Genomic DNA, 11,890 nt, shown 5'->3' with positions numbered 1-11,890 from the left:
CCGAGCCCCGCGCGCTTCTCGATATCGGCTCCCGTCCTCGCGACAAGCGCCTCGCGGGATTCCAGCTTGGCTTGCCGCGCGCGGTAGAGCGACATCAACTTCCGCAGCAGCCGCTCTTCTTCGGGCTCGTTGCTGCTGCTGCTTGGCGCGTCGACCAGCGTCAACCCCGCGGAGGCAAGCACTTCTCCGTCAAAGATCTCCCCCTCGACCGGCCCCCTGGAGCTTGACGCCCAGGGGAGGTTGATGAAGACGCCTTCGCCGGCCTTCAAGTAGACGCCCGGCTGGGGCTCCTCGGAGCTTGGCGCCGCGGCTTCGGCGGACGGGTCGGCGGTCGGTGTAGCGCCTGGCGCTCCTGCGGCCTCTGGGCCGTCAGTATGATCGCCAGATCCCTCGCCAGTTGCCGCGTCGGCAGCCTTGCCGGCCCCCACGCCGGCGGCATCGCCACCACCGGCTGCTTCGTCGGCGGCGACCTCGGTCTCCATCTGCTCCGCAGCGGATGGATCTGACGGCCGGAAAAGGGGGAAGAGTCAAACAAAATCCAGCAAAAACCCAAGAAGATCAAAAGAAGAAGAACCCAAGGGAAGTTTTGAAGCAAGAGGAGCACCTGCACCAGGTTCTGCAGTCGTGGTCTCCGCCGTCAGGGGGCCGCTGGTGCTGTCCCTCGCCGGAGAACCCTCCCTTGCCGGAGACTTCTCCCTTACCGGGAAGCCCTCCCTTGCCGGAGAATTCTCCCTTGTTGGAGGATTCTCCCTTGGCTCCTGGTGGTGCTGCTCGGCTCCTACACAGGTCAACAAGCAGATATCAGCAAAGACAAGTACCCATGCGCGCCTCGCAGCGGAAAGCAAATCATACACTTACGCTGGGGGCTGCCCTGGAGAAAAGTCGCCGGGTCTGGCAAGGTTGTCTCGGGCGCGCCACGTGCCGTCGCAGTAGGCTCGTCCTCGATGACGATCACCGGGACATTAGCTCTCTTTGCCGCTCTCTGGGCCAGAGTCCTACAGAAGAACAAGTTCACAGAAAAGCAAGTGAGAAACAAGACAAACAGCAAGGATTGAAGAACTACAAGTACAGCAAGAGAAGCTTACTCTTCTTCTTCTTCCTTGTTGGAGCTGAACGTGGAGAAGTCGAAGTCCGGCGCGCGCCCGGCGCGAGGAGGCGGAGGGGTAGCTTCCCTTGGCCGCTTGGTGGGAGCAGTCGGCGCGGCGTGAGCAGCGGCAGGAACTGAAGTGGTGGTCCGGCTAGACTCCGCTCCAGTTGCCATCGCAGCATGAGGCGCTCCCGCGGCAACGGTGTTTGCCGCGGTGGAGCGTGTCACGTGGCGTGGCGACTGTTGACCCGCTTGCTTCTCCGCCACGTCATCGGCCTTGCGGAGACGCCTTCTTGGTGGAGATGGAGACTCTGCTTGTGGTGGGCTGTCTGAAGACGAGGTGGAAGATGAGTTGATTTCCAGCGAGCCGCTCGTGTCCTTGGCGGGCTCGCTCGGCTCGGCGTCACGCCCGGCAAGCTCCTTCTTGCCAGCGGGCTCCCCTCACTCGGCACGGCTTGCCGCTTCTGCTGCATCTACCTCCTCCACAGTGAACCCAAACTCGCCCGCGGCTGCGGCTGCTGCTGCCTCTTCCAGCCTAGTGGCGATGAGCGCCATCTCCGCATCCGTGGTGTCGCGGGTGAGGCCGTCCTTCTCGTCGGAGCAGATTGGCACTTCCACCAAGTCGTCGAAGAACTGCTGCACGACGTCGTCTGCAGGCTCCTGCCAAGTTGGCACAATTCCATGAGAGTCGCACTCCGGCATCATTGCGCGGATGCGGTCGAGCGAGGAATTGTTGCACAACGGAACGACGCCACCCGGCAACCTGAAAACCTCGGGATGTTGGGGGTCATACTTGAACAGATCCTGCAGCATCGCATTGAGCTCCAGGACTGTGAAGTTGTAATTGAGGCCCGGCCGCAGCCTCATGATATCTGCCGCGTTCTTGAACTCCCAAGTGGGCCTCCCCCGTTCCTGCAGGGGGGCGATGCGGCGGCGAAGGAAGTCTGCGCCAACAGCGCCAACAGTAAGCCCGGCAAGCCTGAGGCGCAGGATCCTGGTGACGGCAATCTTCAGCCTGTCATCTTCCGAGGCCACGTCGCTCCAATCACTACCGCGCGCTACTGGGGTTCGGCGCCGGGTGGTGAATGGCTGCGGGCTCTCCTCGTCAATCCAGCACCAATCTGCCCTCCACTCCTCCCACTTGCCGCGGAATTCTCCCTCCAGATACGTTTCCTTCTTGCCGGCCCTTGAGATCTAGGCGATTCCACCGGATAGAGATTCTCCTCTCTCTACTCGGGGTATGAAAAAGTGGCGGAAGAGGGCTACGTTGGGAAGGACTCCGACAAAGTTTTCGCAGAGATGTGCGAAAACTGCCATGGTCAGAATGGCATTGGGGGTGAAGTCAAGGAGGTGGAATCCATAGGTATTCATGATGTCGCAGAAGAATTCAGAAAAAGGTGGGCAGAGCCCGCAGTAGAAGAACAGAGCAAAGAAGGGGTATCCATTTGGGGCCTTCTTCCAAGCGGCGGCGGGGCGTACCTTCTTGCGCGGATGCGCTCGCGTCTCCGCCGACCAGAAAAGGTAATAGTTCTCCCTCAGCTCCTTCACGCCAAGCTTGGGGGGGAAGACGACCCGCTCCTTCTGCAGCGCCGTGAGCCGCTGCGCCTCGGTCGACTTCACGGCCTTCCCCTTGTCGGCTTTCGGAGCCATGGCGGAAGCAGTGGAGGAGGTTGACGGCGTAGGTGGTGCTGGTGGCGATGGGGGGCGGAGCGCTGCTCTCTCTCTCTCTCTCAGCTTTGGGAAGGCGAGGGAGCGGCGGAGATTTCTGAGATTGGAACGGCAACGGGCAAGTGGGTGAACTGCCCCTGTTTCCCCTGCTTATAAAGAGGGAGGGGGCGGACGTTCCACATTTCCGAATAAAGAAACCACCCACGTCCTCCCCCACGACGCCGCATTCAACGCGTGCCGTTCGGGGAGGGCGCGGTGGATACGGAGTGAGATACGGCGTAACCTAGGCCGCGCGTGCCCGTGCCCTGTTTTGGGCATGGCCCAACAGCGCTCGGCACCGTGTATGGCCCAGGCCCGGGGGCTCCTGTCGGTGTACTAGAGTAGGGGTACCCTAGTATCCCGAACTTGTGCACGGGCAGTCGCAGCATCCCGCGGCAAGGCTTGCCGGGTGGCCGCCAAGATCCTCCGTGGTTCCTTTGGAGCCATTCAAGAATAAAGTGTCCAAGCCAAGAAGACAAGACCCCGGCAAGAGGAGCTTGCCGGGAAGGCCAACCAAGGCACCTCAAGGAACTTGCCGCGGTGCACCACGTGTCCCGGCAAGGCCCGGTGAGCGACAAGCTCCCGAACGCGACAAGACAATGACAGCGGCAAGGCGCTTTCCGCGGCAAGCCACCTCTCTGGGCCCACGCTCCAGCACACCCACCAACGTGTCGCTCTGGGGCCCTTCCAGACGTACGTGGCGGGAGGCTGTGCAGCCAGCGGCGTGCGGTGGCAAGCGGCGCTGACAAGATCGCCATCATGGCGAACGGTGGCGTCCCTGGCGGTCCCTTTTTGCACTGTTTAGGCGACACAGACGGGCATTTAAGGCCCTTGTCCCCTGCCGTCAGGGTTAGGTATGATACACTGTAGCAGGTAGCTGTACCTACCGCAACACTTTTCCTTTTTTACCCTTTACCTCCGTTGCCACCTGTCGGTGACCCCTTGAGCATATAAAAGGAGGCCCATGCGCAACGTAGAGGGGGGTTCGAACACTCACGCTCGGTCTCGTTAGCTGCTGAAGTGTACTGTAGCACTTCGCGCTCTCGAGCAAGAAATCAATACAAACCACAAAGCAGGAGTAGGGTTTTACGCATCCGCGCGGCCCGAACCTGGGTAAATCGCTCGCGTGTATCGCCTCGATTTGCTCTTTGCGCGACCTCCGCCCCCGCCGAACCGAAAGGGACTCGGTCCACCAGTCCCATAGGTGTTCGTGGATCAGTACCCCGACATAGTTGAAACAAAATCAACATAGCCTTCACAATATTTATGTTCATAGTGAATTATATCCTACTCATGCTTGCATTCGGTGTTGATTAATTTTAATGCATCTTTATGACTGTTGTCGCTCTCTAGCTGGTCGCTTCCCAGTGTTTTGCTAGCCTTCACTTGTACTAAGCGGGAATACTGCTTGTGCATCCAATCCCATAAACCCAAAAGTTGTTCCATATGAGTCCACCATACCTACCTATATACGGTATCTACCCACCATTCCAAGTAAATTTGTATGTGCCAAACTCTAAACCTTCAAATAAATATTCTGTTTTGTATGCTCGAATAGCTCATGTATCAACTAGGGATGTCCGTATCTTCCATGTTAGGCATGTTATTCTCAAGAGGAGTGGACTCCGCTCCTCACTCACGAGAAAATGGCTGGTCACCGGGATGCCCAGTCCCATGCTTTATGCAAACTAAATCAAAATAATTGCAAACAAAACTCCCCCTGGGACTCTTGTTAGTTGGAGGCACTCGTTGTTTCGAGCAAGCCATGGATTGATGCTTGTTGGTGGAGGGGGAGTATAAACTTTACCATTCTGTTTGGGAACTGCCTATAATGTGTGTAGCATGGAAGATATCGCCATCTCTTGGTTGTTATGTGAAAGTGCAACTATCCCTAGGTGGTTTTGGTAATTCATAACAACATATATCTCATTGAGCTAATGCTATTCCAAGATAATTATTTCAGGAAAGCTCAATGATTGGCATGGCATGGATGTGAAAGTGGAACCCTCAAAATGCTAAGGAAAAAGGATTGGCTCAAGCTCAAAAGCTCAAGACTCTTCATTTTATATTTTAGTGATCCAAGATCACATTGAGTCTTTAGGAAAAGCCAATACTATCAAGGAGGGATGAGGTGTTGCTTAATGAGCCTCTTGCTTCATGTGCTTAGTGATATGCTCCAAAATCCTCAGCTACTTTCCCACTTCCACATCTGACCTAAACCCTAAGCCGAACTCGGTCCTACCGATTCTTCCTATCCGGCGCCACCGAGTTTCACTTGTCATAAGCCACTGCCAAACCCCAATCAGTTCGGTCTCACCGAGATGGGCTTGCAAACTCTCTGTTACCCATTGCAATATTCTCGGTCCCACCGAGATATGCAATCGGTCCCACCGAGTTTGCTTGACCAAATCTCAGTTTCACTTATTACCCAAATCGGTCCCACCGAGTTTGAGTAATCGGTCAAACCGAGTTTTGGATTTACCCTAACCCTAGCACATCGGTCCCACCTAGTTGATCCAGTCGGTCCCACCGAAATCTCTAATGGTCACTAGGTTTACATTTTCGGTCCGACCGAGTTTATTGATTCGGTCCCACCGAGATTGGAAAACTGTGTGTAACGGTTGGATTTTGTGTGGAGGCTATATATACCCCTCCACCTCCTCTTCATTCAGAGAGAGAGAGAGCCATCAGAGCACATACACCATTCCAACTCATATGTTGTGAGAGAGAACCACCTACTCATGTGTTGAGACCAAGATATTCCATTCCTACCATATGAATCTTGATCTCTAGCCTTCCCAAGTTGCTTTCCACTCAAATCTTCTTTCCACCAAATCCAAATCCTATGAGAGAGAGTTGAGTGTTGGGGAGACTATCATTTGAAGCACAAGAGCAAGGAGTTCATTACCTACACACCATTTGTTACTTCTTGGAGAGTGGTCTCTCCTAGATTGGCTAGGTGTCACTTGGGAGCCTCCGACAAGATTGTGGAGTTGAACCAAGGAGTTTGTAAGGGCAAGGAGATCGCCTACTTCGTGAAGATCTACCGCTAGTGAGGCAAGTCCTGTGTGGGCGATGGCCATGGTGGGATAGACAAGGTTGCTTCTTCGTGGACCCTTTGTGGGTGGTTTCTTCTTTGTGGACCCTTCATGGCTGGAGCCCTGTGTGGACTCGCGCAACCGTTACCCTTGGGTGGAGCCCTGTGTGGACTCGCGCAACCGTTACCCTTCGTGGGTTGAAGTATCCATCAACGTGGATGTAGGATAGCACCACCTATCCGAACCACGGGAAAAACATCCGTGTCTCCAATTGCGTTTGAATTCTCCAAACCCTTCCCTTTACATTCTTGCAAGTTGCATGCTTTACTTTCTGCTGCCTATATACTCTTTGCATGCTTGCTTGAATTATGTGATAATTGCTTGAATTGTCCTAAATTAGCTAAAATCTGCCAAGAACTAAAATTGGGAAAAGGTTAAGTTTTTATTTGGTCAAGTAGTCTAATCACCCCCCTCTAGACATACTTTCGATCCTACAAGTGGTATCAGAGCCAGGTTTCCATTTGCTTTGATCTCCATAGCTTTGGTGGTCATAGCCTTGGTTTCACAACCTAGGAGAGTATGGTGTATAGCGAGGGAAATTATCACCGTAGAGGTCCTTACTTTGATGGTACTAATTTTGCTAGTTGGAAGCATAAAATGAAAATGCATATTCTTGGACATAACCCCGCCGTTTGGGCTATTGTGTGTGTTGGCTTGCAAGGTGACTTCTTTGATGGGAGAGAACCAAACCGTGAAGCTACCGCGGATGAGTTGAAGATGTTGCAATACAATGCTCAAGCTTGTGATATTCTCTTCAACGGATTGTGCCCCGAAGAATACAACAAAATCAGCCGTCTTGAGAATGCGAAGGAAATTTGGGACACCTTGATTGATATGCATGAAGGTACCGACTCCGTCAAGGAATCCAAGTTGGATGTGCTTCAAAGCCAACTTGACAAGTTCAAGATGAAGGATGGTGAAGGTGTCGCTGAAATGTACTCTAGGCTTGCTCTCATCACAAATGAGATTGCCGGCTTAGGAAGTGAAGAGATGACCGATAGATTCATCATCAAGAAGATTCTAAGAGCCTTGGATGGAAAATATGATACCGTCTGCACATTGATCCAAATGATGCCAAATTACAAAGATCTCAAGCCAACGGAGGTGATTGGAAGAATTGTTGCTCATGAGATGTCACTTAAGGATAAAGAGGAACTTCACAACAAATCAAGTGGTGCCTATAAAGCCTCATGTGAAGCCCCTACATCATCAAGTGAGAAACAAGACTTCAATGAAGAATTGAGCTTAATGGTGAAGAACTTCAACAAGTTCTACAAGAGTAGAAGCAAAGATAGAAGCTTCAAGTCAAGGTCCTACAATGACAAAAGATCTTCTAGTCGAGAGCGAAACTGCTACAATTGTGGAAGACCCAGACACTATTCCAATGAGTGTACGGCTCCCTACAAGAGAAGAGAAGATTCTCCAAAAAGAAGAAGCAAAGAATCACCACCAAGAGAGAGGAGGAGTAGAGATGATCGTTATGAACGAAGATACTCACGAAGAAGCAAGGATTCGGAAAGGAAGGAAAAATCATCAAGGAGCTACACAAGACGAAGACATCAAGCTCATGTTGGTGAATGGGTATCCGGCTCCGACTCCGACAGCGACTCCGAGAGAAGTTATCACTCCGACTCCGAAGATACTCAAGATGAAGGTGTTGCCGGTCTAGCACTTGTGTCAACCAACTCCTACGACATATTTGACTCACCAAATGAAGGAATTGGAAGATGTTTCATGGCCAAAGGTCCTAAGGTAACACACCCCGAGTATGTTGATTTCAATAGTGATGAAGATGACTTGTTAGGTGATGATTTGCTTGTTGACAACTCTAGTGATGAATACTACGATGAAACGTCAATTAATCATGCTAATCAAGATAAAACGAATGACAATGATAAGGAGAAGATTGAGGCTCTTACTAAAGAACTAAACACTCTTAAGTTAGCTCATGAAACTATCTTCGAAGATCATCGAGAACTTTTAAGAGCTCACGAGAAATTACGCTTTGAAAAGCTCAATCTTGAGCAAGAGCATGAGTTCTTAAAAGCAATCAATGATGGTCTCCGCAAGAAAAGCTCTTCTTACATTGCCAAGCGTTTACGCTTATCCACTTACATGCCTCAAGTCAAGTCTAGTAACAAGAACAAGAAAGATTCTTCCTCTAGCAGTAACAATGATCATGCTAAATCCAATATTGTTGCTTCTAGTAGTTCTCTTGATTCCACTAATGATTCTCTTAGCCAAGTTACACTTGAGCAAGAAAATAGTTTATTGAAGGGAATCATAGAGAAAGGAGTGTACAAAAGCCTTGCCGGGAGTAAGCAATTTGAGGAAATTGTGCACAAGCAAGGAATGCACCGGAAGAATCAAGGTATTGGTTTTGAACGAAAGTTCAATGCCAATGGAGTTGAGTCGGAAGAAGATCAATACCCCAAGACAAAGTTTGTTCCTCAACAAGAGAAGTATGATACTTCTTTCAAGGGGACACAAGCTCAAGATGATCTTCCACCACAAGACTACAAGCAAAAAGGCAAGGACAAGCTTCAAGAAGAAATTGACGCATTTGAAGAAGCTCCTAAGACCTTAGTCAAGTGGATTCCCAAGACTACTTCAAGTTCCACCTCATCAAGTACGACTACAACTCCAAGGATTCCCATCAAGATGATGTGGATCCAAAAGAAGAAGAACTAGAGAGTTCTTGAGGGTGACTCCGCCAACATACTTCACTCTTATCATTTTGGCAAGAACAAGTGCAATCAACTTCCACATCTTGCACTAGTTCAAGGAGTCACAAACCCTCTTGTTGGTAAGACAAGGGACAAGGTAACCTAAAAGTTTTCATGGACATCATCTTGTGTGTGCATCACTCTATGTCTATGGATATCCTTGTTTGTTCCTTGTGGGACTAACCCATGTAGGTATTGAAAGTGCAATTCACTCAAATGGATAGCTCCAAGTGATCTACATCATCATTGAGCATCCACATCTTCAACATCTACATGAAGTCATCATCGACAAAACCCAAGGTTAGTTCATCCCTCTTAGGGGGGATATCACATCTAGGGGGAGCTTTACTCTAAGACTTGAGCTAAAGCAACTCTAAAGATGTGAACACAACAATGCTTTATGTAAAAGTGGTAACCCCACTTGAGCTTAAACGATGAGTATGACCTATGATCAAGTGTTCTCACTTGACACCTAAGTCAATATACTCATATATAGATGACCTAGTCATCGCAAATTGCTTGATAGATGCTAGAATTGGTTGTGCATGCCTTGTCACATATTTCATTTGCCATCTTATTGTGTGAGCATGCTGGTTGCATCTTTTACTCATTCGAGGACATTCACTTGTTGTTTTGATTGTTTGGTTTTATCTTCTTCTACCAAGTGGATGGACAAGAATGCCTGAGAACCTCCTCTAGCTATCTATGCTTTTCTCGTCTCAAACTCTATTCATGCTGCATCACAAAATTTGATCAAGTCAGATTCGAACCACTCTGTGTGAGGAGCGCTCGGAGTCCCCGATTCGTCATAGACTTAAACTTCCAAAACCTCTTTATGATTCTCGGTCTGACCGATACCCCACTTTCGGTCCTACCGAGATCATTAAGTTGATCTAGGTTTTTGATCTCGGTGCAACCGATTTGAACATTTCGGTCACACCGAGTTTCAGTAACTGCCTGCAGTTATGAATCTCGGTGCCACCGAGTTGTTCCACTCGGTCACACCGACAGGGTCGGGCTATATATAGTCACGGGAAAATTTTTGGAAATTTCTCCGAACCCCTTCGCCCGCGCGATAGCCTGCTCTGCCCTCGTGGTCTCCGGATCATCTTCTCGCCGCCAGCCGCCTCCAGCCTTGCATGATTTGAATGGAACTAACTCGGACTGGCGCTGTTTTCAGCAGAATTGCCATGGTGTTATTTATGTGCAGAGAGAAAAGTTCTCGGAATGACCTGAAACTTCACGGAACGTCTATTTGGAAATAATAATAAAAAATCCTTGCAAAATATGAAGACCAGGGGGCCCACACCCTAGCCACGAGGGTGGGGGCGCGCCTGCCCCCTGGGCACGCCCCCTACCTCGTGCGCCCCCTGGAGCTCCTCCGACCTCAACTCCAACTCTATATATTTGCTTTCAGGGAGAAAAAATCAGAGAGAAGGATTCATCGTGTTTTACGATACAGAGCCGCCGCCAAGCCCTAAAACCTCTCGGGAGGGCTGATCTGGAGTCCGTTTGAGGCTCCGGAGAGGGGAATCCGTCGCCATCGTCATCATCAACCTTCCTCCATCACCAATTTCATGATGCTCACCGCCGTGCGTGAGTAATTCCATCGTAGGCTTGCTGGACGGTGATGGGTTGGATGAGATCTATCATGTAATTGAGTTAGTTTTGTTAGGGTTTGATCCCTAGTATCCATTATGTTCTGAGATTGATGTTGCTATGACTTTGCTATGCTTAATGCTTGTCACTAGGGCCCGAGTGCCATGATTTCAGATCTGAACCTATTATGTTTTCATCAATATATGAGTGTTCTTGATCCTATCTTGCAAGTCTATAGTCACCTACTATGTGTTATGATCCGGCAACCCCGAAGTGACAATAATTGGGACCACTCCCGGTGATGAACGTAGTTTGAGGAGTTCATGTATTCACTATGTGTTAATGCTTTGGCCCGGTACTCTATTAAAAGGAGGCCTTAATATCCCTTAGTTTCCATTAGGACCCCGCTGCCACGGGAGGGTAGGACAAAAGATGTCATGCAAGTTCTTTTCCATAAGCACGTATGACTATATTTTGAATACATGCCTACATTACATTGATGAATTGGAGCTAGTTCTGTGTCACCCTAGGTTATGCCTGTTACATGATGAACCACATCCGGCATAATTCTCCATCACCGATCCAATGCCTACGAGCTTTTCACATATTGTTCTCCGTTTATTTACTTTTCCGTTGCTATTGCTATCATTACTACAAAATACCAAAAACACTACTTTTGTTACCGTTACTTTTTGCTACCGTTACCACTACTATCATATTACTTTGCTACTAAATACTTTGCTGCAGATATTAAGTTTCCAGGTGTGGTTGAATTGACGACTCAGCTGCTAATACATGAGAATATTCTTTGGCTCCCCTTGTGTCGAATCAATAAATTTGGGTTGAATACTCTACCCTCAAAAACTGTTGCGATCCCTGATACGTCCATTTTGCATCATGCTTTTATATCGATATTTATTGCATTATGGGTTGTTATTACACATTTATGTCACAATACATATGCCTATTATCTCTTATTTTATAAGGTTTACATAAAGAGGGAGAATGCCGGCAGCTGGGATTCTAGGCTGGAAAAGGAGCAAATATTAGAGACCTATTCTGCACATCTCCAAAAGTCCTGAAACTTCACAGAAGACGTTCTCAGAATATATAAAAAATATTGAGCACTAGAAGTTCACCAGGGGGGCCATAAAAGTCCTGAAGGAAATATGCCCTAGAGGCAATAATAAAGTTATTATTTATTTCCTTATAATCATGATAAATTTGTATTATTCATGCTCGAATTGTATTAACCAGAAACATAATACATGTGTGAATACATAGACAAACAAAGTGTCACTAGTATGCCTCTACTTGACTAGCTCGTTAATCAAAGATGGTTATGTTTCCTAACCATGAACAGTGAGTTGTTATTTGATTAACGGGATCACATCATTAAGAGAATGATCTGATTGACATGACCCATTCCATTAGCTTAGCACCCGATCATTTAGTATGTTGCTATTGCTTTCTTCATGACTTATACATGTTCCTATGACTATGAGATTATGCAACTCCCGTTTGCCGGAGGAACACTTTGGGTGCTACCAAACGTCACAACGTTACTGGGTGATTATAAAGGAGCATTACAGGTGTCTCCAAAGGTAGATGTTGGGTTGGCGTATTTCGAGATTAGGATTTGTCACTCCGATTGTCGGAGAGGTATCTCTGGG

This window comes from Triticum urartu, chromosome 2, assembly GCF_003073215.2.
Source record: "Triticum urartu cultivar G1812 chromosome 2, Tu2.1, whole genome shotgun sequence".
Taxonomy (NCBI): Eukaryota; Viridiplantae; Streptophyta; class Magnoliopsida; order Poales; family Poaceae; genus Triticum; species Triticum urartu.
This window is presented reverse-complemented; position numbering follows the sequence as displayed.